The following is a 12,599-nucleotide window of genomic DNA, read 5'->3' as shown; positions in this document are numbered from 1 at the left end:
TACTATTTTTTTTGTCAGATATACAGTTTGCATATATTTTCCCCCAGTCTGTAGCTTCTCTTTTCATCCTTTTAACAGGGGTTTTCCTAATGTGAGGTTTTAATTTTGATGAAGTCCAATTTATCATTTTTTCCTGCTATGGATCCTGCTTTCAGTGTCAAGTCTAAGAACACTTTTGCTTGCCTCAATTTCCAAAGAACTTCCATTTTTAAATAAAATTAATAGTTTTGTTTTCCTTCTAAGTCCACGATCCATTTGACTTAATTTTTGCACAAGCTATGAGAGTTAGGTCAAGATTCATTTCATTACATATAGATGTTCAATGCTTTAGTGCCATTTTTTTTAAAAAATGCTATTCTTTCTCTATTGAATTGCTATCTTTGTTGAAAACCAGTTAGACATATTTCTGGTCTCTCTTCTGGTCCTCTGTTCCATTGGTCTATATGTCTTGTCTCTTTACCAATGCCATGCTGCCTTCATTACTGTGGATATTTAGAAGACCTTCATTTCTGATAGAGTGATTCCACTTTGGTCTTATATTTCAGGACAGTTTTTAGCTATTTTGGGGCCCATGCCTTTAGAATAAACTTTTGTATGTATAGAAAAAGACCTGCTGAAATTTTGATAAGAGTTGGATTCCACCTATAGGTCAATTTGGGGAAAACTAAGAATTTTTACTCTGTTGAGTCTTTAAGTCCATGAATACAGTATGTCTCTATTTATTTATGTGTTAAATTTCTTTCGGAATTTTGAAATTTTCAGCAAACATATCTTGTAATACATTTCTGTTAAATTTGTGCCTAAGTTTATTATTTCTCCTGATTGCAAATAGTATTGCATATTTATTTTCAGTTTCTACATGTTTATTGTTAATATATGCAAACGTTTTTCATGTTTGTGTGTTGATCTTCTGTTCTGCCACTTTCTGAACTTAATTATTAGTTCTTAGAAATTTTGTTTCCTACTCCTTTTTGTACATGCATTAGGATATTCTATGTAGACAATCAAATTATCTGCAACTGGGGATGGTTTTATTCCTTCCTTTGCCATATCTGTGTCTAGGATTATTTGTTTTGCTTGCCTTATTGCAGATTTCCCTATTTGATCTTACATAAGTTTCTTGAATTTGTGGGTTTATGTCTTATGCCAAATTTGGAAAGTTTTCAGGCATTAGTTTTCAGACTGCTCTTTAATCCTGTTCTCTTTCTACTTTCCTTCTGGGGCTCTGGTAATATGGAGTTGGATCTTTTGTACTGGCTCCACAAGTTCCTGAGGCTTGACTGTTTGTCCTTGTTTTCTTTTTTCAGTCTCTTAATTCAGTTTGAGTAAATTATTTTGATCTGTTGTTTACTCTCTTATCCATCATCATCTTCACTGTACCTGCCTGTCCAGCAATTTTTAAAAATTTTTAATTATGGTATTTTTCAGTTCTATAATTTCCATTTAGTTCTTTGTAAGTTTGACTTTTGTTTCTTGCTGAAACATTCTCTCTTTTCATTTGTTTTGAGAAAATTTAATTGTTTGTTCAAATACTTTTATTATGGTTTCTTTAAAATCCTTGTCAGATAATTTCAACATCTGACCCATTTCAGTTGTTGGCATTAGCTGATTTTTTTCATTCATCCTGTGGCATTCCTTGTTCTTGTTACAATGGGTGATATTTTATTATATCCAGGATATCTTAGCTATCAAATCAGGAGGCTCAGAGTCCTGTTTATATTTTTAATTCAGCACACGCCATCCTGTTGAGGTTTAGTCCAGAGATCCTGGCACATTGCTGTGGGCTGTGGATCCAATGGCAACCTAATCATCAGAGCTTTGGAGGGGCAATTTTGGTCAGCCTGCTTCATTTCCTCTTCTGTGGCTGGGTCTCTCACTGAACTCTGCTGGTGCTGCTTGATGGGCTAGAAGAAGCTTCCTCATGCCAAGCTGCCGGTTGTCTCAATCTGGGAAAAAAGAGTCTATTGCCCAGGAGAATAAGAGTGCTTCTCGGGAGGGTGCTTGCTGGTGGGGGACACCCCTTGATGATGGATTGTGGTCTGTTGGTGGGGAAGGGAATCCCAGGCCCTGTGGTCTAGCATGGAAGGAACTTTCTCTAGCTTCTTATTGTCAGTGGGCCTCTGGTCAGTCCAGTACTACCAGGCTCCTCTTGTGTTGTTGGTGGAACTCCCATTTGATCTGTGGGAGAAATGGGCCTCCTTGGCCCATCATCTGTTGCTTGTTTGGAATGGCAGCGGGTGAGGGGTGGGAGAGGTCAGGAAGTTCTGGGCCTTGGCCAATTTTCTGTGTTGGGCAGTAGTTGTAAGATGCCTTGTACCTGTGACATTCCTCCAGTCCTGATGCTCGTAATCAGTGTGCTTTCCTCCTTCCACATATCAGAGTTATATTTGGTTGTCTCTTTCACTATTTTCTGAATTTATATTTGCACTTAGCAGGGAGTACCAGGGGGAGAGGAGACTACACTATGTTGTCCAGACTGAAAATCCAGTGCAATTTTATAAGGTACTTATATTAGATCTTGCTATCCCATAATCTCATATTGTACAATTGTCAATCACTAATAGCTTCTGAGATTTGTTCCTCTATGAGATACCACGGAAATCATTATGATCCTAAAATATGGTCATGTACTAGAAACTTTGGAGTAAATGCTATAGAAGTTTTTAGAGTATATGCAAATGTTCATTTTGCACTTGTGAAAATTATGTTTATTAATACAGGTTTTTATATAACTGTCCTTTAGTTTTTACCATGCTTGATGATTCATCATTGTGACATATCACAGCACAGCTGGTTGCCAGGAGTGACATTATAGCAAAGATTTATATAAAATATCTAAAAGTTATGCAGCTATAATGCTTCTACTCCACGGGTAGCACCATCAACACCCCATTTAGGATAATAGTTCTAGAAAAAAAAAAGTTCCACAAAGAATAGTAATGAAACTGCTTGTCTCCAACATTCTGGCAAAAGAAACATAGCTATAAAATTTGTATCTAAAAATATCCTGCATTCTCAAGGAGTCAACATTTAAAATTTGAAAATGAATGATCAATTTATATAGGTTTTATCTGGAAGAACACAAAGTGTAAACATTTATTAGTCACTTTATAGATAAACTTTTAATTTTAGAGTGATTTTGGACCTCCAGACAAAATGAAAAATAGAGTTTGTTGTCATTTTAATTTAACGTTCTAAATCATTAGGTGGCTGCAGCTTATTTTCATAATTAGCAGTGCCAGCTTTTACAATATCTGCAGAATTTCTTTTAGTAAGTACAAGCAAATATGAATATGTATACATGTGTATATATAATTATGTTTATGTATTTATACATAATCTATTTTTACAAAGATATTGCAACCTATATATACTTTTAAAATCTATTATTTTTAATAATAGAGTTTATTTTTTAAAGGTAGATTTAGAAAATGATCAGAAAAAACAGAGAATTCCTACATATTCCCTGCTCTCTCCTCCCCATATAGTTTCTCCTATTATTAACATCTTGTATAAGGGCAGCATATTTGTTATTAATACAATTGATAAACCAAGATTGATATATTATTATTAGCTGAAGCACATACTTTTTACATAAGGGCTCACTATTTGTGTTGTACCAATCCATGAATTTTGATAAATGCATTGTCAGGTATCCACCGTTAGAACATCATATGGAAAAGTTTCACTGACCTAAAAATCTCATGTGCTCCAATTATTCATTTTCCTCTCTCTTCCACCAAATCACTGTCAGACACTGATTTTTTTTTTTCTGTCTCTATAGTTTTACCTTTTCCAGAATGTCATATACAATCAGCCCTCCCTGTCAGCAGTTTCTGCATCCTCCAATTCATATAACCATAAATCAAAAATATTTGGAACAACATCAATACAACAATAAAAATAATATAAATAAAAAACAATACAGTATAACAGCTATTTGCCTACTATTTACATAGTATTAGGTATTATAAGTAATCTAGGATTTATTTAAATATATAGGAAGATGTACTTAGGTCATATGGAAATATGAATGCTATGCCAGTTTATATAAGGAACTTGGTATTCATGGAGTGGGGGACAGAGGCAGTGTGCCCTGAACCAATGCCCTGTAGATACAGAGACACAACTGTAGTCGGAATCATACAGTATGTAGCCTTTTCAGATTAGTTTCTTTTCCTTAGCAACATGCATTTAGTGTTCCTGCATGTCTTTTTGCAGTTTAGTAGCTGATATGGACATGCCACAGTTAGTTTATCCATTCATCTATGAAAGGACATGTTGGTTGCTTCCAATTTTTGTCAATTATGAATAAAACAGGTTTTTGTGTGGATATATGTTTTCAACTCCTTTGGGTAAATAAATAACTAGCAGTGATGTTGCTGGATTGTACAGTAAGATCGTGTTTAATTTTATAAGAAACTACCAATTGTCCTCCAAAGTGACTATATTGTTTTGTTTTCTTGCCAGCAAGGATTGTTACACATCTTTGCTAGCATTGGGTGTTGGCAGCATTTTGGATTTTGGAAGTTCTCATAGATGTATAGTAGTATCTCATTGTTATTTTTATTTGCAATTCCTTACTGACATATGGTATTGAGCGTCTCTTCAAATACAGTTGATCCTTGAACAACATGGGTTTGAACTGCAGAGGACCACTTATATGTGGGTTTTCTTCCACCTGTGTCACCCCCAAGACAGCTAGAACAATTGCTCCTCTTCAGCCTACTCAATGTGACCATGATGAGGATGAAGAGCTTCATGACGATTCACTTCCACTTCATGAATAGTAAATACATTTTCTCTTCCTTATGATTTTCTTAATAACATTTTCTTTTCTCTAGCTTGCGTCATTGTAAATATGCAGCAGGTAATGCATATAACATACAAAATACGTGTGACTCGACTGTTCATGCTACCAGTGAGCCTTCTGTTTCGTGTTATTCACTACAGGATTAATGGTGGTTTTTAAGGAGAGTGTGTCAGTTATTAAGGTAATATCTCTACACATTTTACGTGATGTTATAACGCTGGGGGAACTTAGCCAACTACATTTCTGATGTACCAGATGCCTCCATGTTAAGTCCTGCCAGTGAAGCTCCTACAAGAAAACTGTGTGGTGGCTGTTCTCTTTGCTTCCTGGGCCAGCCTGTCTGCTTGCATTCATTTAAGCCATCATCCTACCAACACCCTCCACACTGTGGCAGCTGGTCCTCCCTAAAGCAGCAGGTGAGTTCAGTTTTCACTCTTTTGAAAGCGTGGCAGAACCGGCTTCACTGTCCACCCTGCACTCGCACTTAGCCCACAAACACCACCTAGCCAATGGCTGCTCTTGGGGCGCTTCCTCTAAATGTCTAAATTGTAATATTTTCAGACTTTTCTTTTGACTCCCTCAGTCTGAAGAAATAATGCAGTTAATAAAAATTGGTGGCATTCTGCTTCTGCTTAAGATGTAGAAAGCTGCATGAGAGAAGTGCCCTACTGAAATGATGAGAAAAAATCTGATACTCTACAAAATAATTACTTTCTTTGAGTCCATCAGGGACCTAAGTCACCAAGCAAACAGGTGGGCTGAATTTGAAATGGCATCCAGCTCCTTCAAAGGAATGCTGGTGATGTTTTATCTTCAGAAGAGCTCAAGAAATAGAGGTGACCACCGAAAAGTGACTAAGAAGATTGCTAATTTTAATTAATTGTCACTAGTCATGTAGGGCTATAATGATGGGTTAGAATCATGGGAGCTCTAAACACAAAGAAAATTTGCAGTGAATTGCAAGCTTTTCTCCAAGGGCCTCTGTTGGGTGCTCATGAGAAAGTCTGGGTGAGGGCAGTGCAGGTGGGAGTGGAGAGGAGGGGGATGGGTAAGTCCACACCTAACGGGTACAATGCCCACTGTCTGGATGATGGGCACACTTACAGCTTTGACTCAAATGGTACAAAAGCAATGTATGTCACCAAAACGTTTGGACCCCCATAATATTCTGAAATTAAAAAATAATAAAAATAAAAATAAATAAATTTTTCCACATTGGTGGTGCATAGGCATGAAATTCCAGCCTTGTCCTGGGCCTTTCTCTCTTATCAACCAAAGTCTCAAACTTTGTGGGGCTGGGCAGGAAATATGTCATTTCTCAGAGTCCAGAAAAACATCCCAAGCTTCTTGGGGTCAGGTGGAAGGAGTTATCTGTCCCAGAGGAAGAAAGAACAGGAACCCCCTGCCTTCAGCACATGTTTTTACCCAGTTAAAAAGTAACAACAATCTGTTTCTGAGGAGTGGCCAGAAACCCTCCTGCTACCATTCCAAGCAATCAGACCCTGCCACTATGGGAAGAAAAGAAGCAAAAACTTCTTAAGTCAAGAGAGCTGCAGAAAATTTGTTCAGGCCTAGGACCCCATCCTGGTAAAAAGCAAAGTTTTTCTGTTTTTTTTTTTTTTTTTTTTAAGTAACTAGGACTATACGTGTATAGGTGCATACCACCATACCTGGCTAATGTTTGTTTTATGTTTTTATAGCAATGAGGTCTCACTATGTTGCCCAGGCTAGTCTCAAACTCTTGGGCTCAAGTGATCCTCCTGCCTAAGCCTCCCAAAGTGCTGGGATTACAGGTGTCAGCCACTGCACCTGGCCTTGAGCAAAGTTTTGAAATACAGATATACACATATATGCAATCAGAAGTTGTCATGCTCTACCTTAGGCTAACATGGCTCAAGTATTTATTTGTATATCATTGGCATAAAGCAAACAAGCTGATGATTAGACTGTAGAAAATTTCTTGAGATAAAGAATAATTCCTTTTTTTGTTAAAGAAAGCATGTTATTTATTGAAAATATACTGTAATTAAACTTTTCAATAATATATACATTTGTATGACACATCGATGATATAATTTTCGCAGGCTTAATTAAATAGAAATTTCTTTGGTGAAAAACTAATTTTCAAAATCATAAGTGCACTCAGTGACCTGTTATAAGTAATAAGGTTCTTTCCTGGATTTCAGTTCCCCTCATGGCTTTCTACAGCTATAACTGTCAGTTTCAAATGTGTCAAATAGAAAATAGCAGGGACTAACGACGGTGCTACTTTCTGAAGGAGCAGGATGTGTTTTGCATGTCTGAAAATCAATGTAACCCTAGAATAGAGGTTGTCATGATCTACCTTTTCCAAGTGTCATACCACTTGGGAGGAAATGGAAGAAAGTTGCTTTCTGGATGCAGGCAGTAAGACCAAATAGAATTAAATGGAATTCTGAAAGAGATATCAATAATGGAACAGCTCGGAAAGCCATTATTGTTATATAAAATTCTATAGACACTGACATTATGATTCTGCAAGTTATTCATTCTACATGTTTTACTCCAAAATTTAGTTTTTCATAAAACAGTATTCTTTTTCATTCCAAATTTCATAGAGATCATGTATCTATGAAAATAATTACATGTATATGCTTTACATTTATATAGGAATTTATAACTTGTAGCTTTCTCGGATATATTACACAATGTCATTGCACATTCATGACATTAAATGATTTTGTCAGTTCACATGATTTATAAATGGTGAAGGTATTAATAGAATGAGTGACCACTCTTCTATTCCCTAACCAGTTTCCTAAAGAAAATGCAATACTCCCTGATACCGTGTCTAGTACTTCTGAGGTTTGAACAGGCATGCAACTGGAGAAGATTAAGCACGTGATTTTTATAAATTATGTCAATGCCAGTAAATTTCATGCCTTTCTGTCCTACTTAATGTTATTTACCAAAATAATTGCTTTGCCTTCTGGTGGACTTCAGCTTTAGTTACATAAGATTAAATATTTACGTTTTGTATTAATGAAGACATACAAGTATAGTCCTTTGCCAGAAATTTGGCTCTCAAGAGCAGTTTACTTAGGGCAATAGGCCAGAGAACACTTCATGCACCGTTACCTTCTTATGCATTGTTCCTATTCTTTTTTTATTGGACTTTATTAATTTCCTCAGTATTTCATTATCTAACTTGAAATAAAAATTTATAAACATGCAGCAAGTTTTGGGGTCCCTATTCTTTATATAAACAAATGCCAATTAAGTGTACATCAATAAACAGGCTCTCATTGAAGGTCTGAGAGTGTCTCATTTGTTTTAAAAAATGATTTTATGCTTGTTTGTGACAATCTTTTCAGCTTAAAAATTTTACTGTGATATTTGCAGTTATGCTCTAAATGGGTTAAGTATATCAAGATTTCACATTCTTTGGGTGGAAATAAAAAAATAACATATTTACATATTTTAGCAATATTTTATATCTACTGCTAAGGCTTTCTGTGGAATTCAAGTCTTCCTATAGATCTAAATCAATGTTATTAAGAAGTCCTTAACAAATCCCTAATTGTCAGGAGAAATTATTTTGGAGGCTAAATGAATTTCAAGCAATGATTTCTTTAAAATCAAAACTAGTAAACATTGTTCCTCAGAGTATAAGTCCTTCCAAATTGCTAAATGGATAAAAATACCTTCATTTGTTTTTTAAAAAGATATATGTAAGTTCATATTTATTTTAAAACACATGTAGAAGGCCACAATCCATTGCAGCATAACACCACATGGGAGCTTGAGTAGTGACAAAGTTATTCTTTGCCTGGACCACCTCATACACTTGCAGAGTGGTAACCATGACCCCAGGGAGTAGAATTAAATAGTCCAAACCAGAAAGAAAAAAATAAAGTTAATAAATAAATAAAGAAAATAGCTACAGCAGTAATGATTAAATCTGGCAATGGAAATGTGCTATTTTCAGACTCTAAATACATGTTATATAAGTATATCATACTGCCAAAAGATAGCTACAGGGCACATGGAGTTACATTGATAATCTAAGGACATTAGCATTGTTCCACTGTACTTGGGGATGGATTAGAACTGCTCTCGAAATGTACAATCACAAACTTAACCCAGTGGGTATGACATTTGGAGACATAATTTAAGAATTAATTTTAATTATTTTGAATGAGTAGTTTATTATTAATTATTGTTATTGTAATTGTGAAACTATTAAGTTGTTAATAATGGCTTCTTCCTCTTAAAAATGCACATATATGGGTGTAGATGGTTGTGCCCTAACTGTGCTGGTCAGACTCAGGGCCACATCTTGCCTGAGTGCACATACTGCTTGGTTTTTGTTCCGACTATGTAAAGGAGGGAGAGCTACAGCTCTAGCATGTGGAACATATTAACCATTAGCTCCCAGTTTTCTTAATTTCTCCATCTCTGCATTCCATGTATTTTTCTGGGGCTTTTTATTCATGCAAAGACATAACGATGCTGCCATTGATTTGTTTTTAATCCCAGTAGTGCTAAATTCAAGAATTTCTAGTCCCTGAATAGACATAGAAGAAATGTTCTATAGTATGTGCCATTACTGCTCTGGTTGGCTCAGATCATTTGTTCTCTTAAAAATGGAGAGTGGTTAATTGGTACAGTCTGTGGATTAAAATATTGAAACATGCAGTGAGCGAGATTCAAAGTGTGTTACTTCCCTTTTTGTGGACAAATCTCACTCTCCACACTCAGAAGATGGAGCATCTGTATTCTAAGAACGCAACTGTCAAGTGAGGTTGGAAGAAGTTCCCTTGCCTGTAACAATATAGAATTTCTCCAATACATAATGAATTATCATATTTAGTTTCAAAAGATTGTCAATTTTATCTATTTCAGTATACTCTCAGGGCTATTTTAAAGGTAAATTGGCAAGTATACGAGGGATAGTAAGCACAGTTTTTCTTAAAACACCTGGAAAACACCTTTTTTAAAAAAAATTTTCTTATCTCAGGAAGTCACCCTTTTTTATTTTCTTTTTCCTTTTATAATAACTTGTTCTTTCCTATTCATGTTGTTATTTCATGAAGGACAGGTTCTTCAAACTCATTGCACAAACTGTGCATGACATTTTAAGATGGTTTTATATTTTGCTTATTAAATCATTTTCAGAGTATCCTATTTATCAGGATAATGATTTATATGCCTTATTATGTAGAATGATGCTTGGTCTTATGTTGATTTGCTGACATTGAATGCAGAAAAAAAGTCTTCAGAATTGGTGCTTATTAACAAATCTGATTTGTGAATCGTTTTTACCCCTTCCCTTGGCCAGAAGGCAAATTGCTCTCATTCACCATCTAGAGGTAGCATGTAGCATGCAGATGTTCAGCCTGAGGAATTCAACTACTGGAGCACCGTGGACCACGTTATGCCGCACTGGGCTCCTCTGTCCAGGCTTCCTGATTCAGATCCAGAATGTGTGGCCCTGGTGGTCTTGAACTGTGTCAACTTGTCTAAAGTGGACTATTGTCCCTCAAATTTCCTCTTGTTTATGTTGCCAAGTCAGGAAACACAGAGGGCAGAAGGGAAGTCATCGCCACGGTGCTCTGACAGTTGCAAAGGCTGCAGGGCTCTTGCAGCTGACCCGATGGCCCAAGGTGGTGTGGGCGGCGATGGGCACCAAGGCTCCTCCAGTGCTCACTGCATCTCCTTTGTTTTGTCCTGGGCAGGTCCCCGTGTGCCTCTGTGGTGAACATGCCTGCTCCTTCTTCAGATCCCCACAACCTTGATGCTGTTTTATGGCACATTTTGATGTGAAGTGTGTTCACCTGAACTTTTAGATGGTTCAGATGAACTCTTCTGACTTCAGAAAGCTTTTACGTTGTTATTTTTATATAGTGTTCAAAAACAAGTGGCTCAGCTTTCTGAGATTTCATGACTCCGTTTCTCCTCCCAACTTTTCCCTGAACCTTCTCTCTCCTCCTTCTCTCTTGGCCTTCCCTGGCCCTCAGTTGGCTTCAGCACAGGGGTGTCTTCTGATGGTGGGGCTTTCCCTGGAGGCCACTCTGCAGGGTCAGTCTCAGCGGTTCAGCTCCTGTTCACCAGACGCCCCGCGGCTCCCCTCTGCTCTGGACCGCGGAGATGCGGCCACCACGCAGCCCTGCAAGATTGGTGGTGTCCCCACCTTCCTCATCGTGGTCGTGGGTACACCTTGACAATTAGTTTGGCTAAATACAGAAAATAGATTTTTAATACCCAGTTTACTTCTGCTGCTCTTATGTGGTATTTCAAAAAGGTTTAAAATCTAAGCTGTCGCTGTCAGCGTCCCATAATCGTTCCTAGCCTCTGCTCTTCATCTAGTCGTTGTTGCTGTTGTTGGATCTTTGGAAAGAAGCTTACCCCAGCGTTTTTATTTATTTTAAAAAACACATTTAGGATAAGTTAAAAAATGCTTGAACTTAACTACACTACTGTCAAATCCACGTACATTTTCCTATCTAGAGGGATATCCTAAGAAACTAGGTTTAATATTAACATTTGATTGAAGATTTTGAATTTAAGCATCTTTAGTTAGTGTTTCCCAAAATACAACATCAATTCTAGCTTATATTAATTGCCTCTTTTCAAATGTGAAAGCAGATTTGGTTTAGAAATAATTTTAAGAAATGTTGACTCAGACTTTTTATAACTTTTCATTTGCTAATTTGTGTTGTTATTCTACAAGACCAGCATATGTCATATAGTTCTTCCAAAAATTATTTCATCATATAAATTTTTTCCCCAAAATCTCCTGAAAAAAATGATATTTTAGAATACATTTTGGGAATATTGATTTCCTAATCTGCAATATGTAAATTTAACAATCCTTTTAAGCAAAAAAGTTAATGTGGCATATTCTTAGTAAATCAAGATTGATGTTCATTAATTCTTTATTCACATTTTTAATGCTTTGAAGTCTGCTATTTCAAGACTATTCTAAAATAATTAAAGTGGAAATGGGATGAAAGGTGCTGTGTCAATTTCAGGTTTAACACTCAATATACTCCAGAATGTTTCTTTGTGCATTTCTGAAATTGGAGAAAAATTTGTCTATTTATAGTTATTTGGCACCACTCTTTTCAAAACCTTTTTTTGCTTGTTTTTAAACTGATGGTTGGTACAAATAACAAAGGAATAACTTTTCTCCTTAGCTACATACAAATATACAAATACATCGATGCATTTTATTTAATCAGGAAGTTCACAGAAACAAACAACTTTCACAGAAATATATTTTTTGGAAAGAAAACGTTTCAAATTATCTAAAATTAATTTACCCCCTGCATTCTTCTAGACAGAAATTAATGATGGTGGTGCCTATTACCATCTGCTTTATAGATGCCCTGATGATCTGGTTTTAAAGAAAAATAAATACTCTTACCACTGAAAAACATCATTTTTTAACAGACATGTTTTCTTCTCCATGAAAAGTTTAAAATTTGTAAGGTAATAAAATGAGAAGCTTCATTGTTCTTAACCAAATATTTAAGAAAATATGAAGAACCAATAAAAAACAAACAATAATATGTGTACCATTACATGAATCTATCACAATAATTTATTTTAGTTTTTTTTACGTATATACCTACTAATAATTGATTATGGTTTAATCTTAGAAAACAAATAGTAGTTTATAGCAACAATGATTCTATATATAATTATCTGGTATGAGTCTCAACCAATTAAAAATTATGACATTGTAGAATATAACTAAGGAGATTCTAGGATGGGAATCACACTCTTCTTTATAGTATATGAT

Source organism: Lemur catta, chromosome 16 (genome assembly GCF_020740605.2).
Source record: "Lemur catta isolate mLemCat1 chromosome 16, mLemCat1.pri, whole genome shotgun sequence".
NCBI lineage: Eukaryota > Metazoa > Chordata > Mammalia > Primates > Lemuridae > Lemur > Lemur catta.
Note: the sequence above shows the minus strand (reverse complement) of the source record.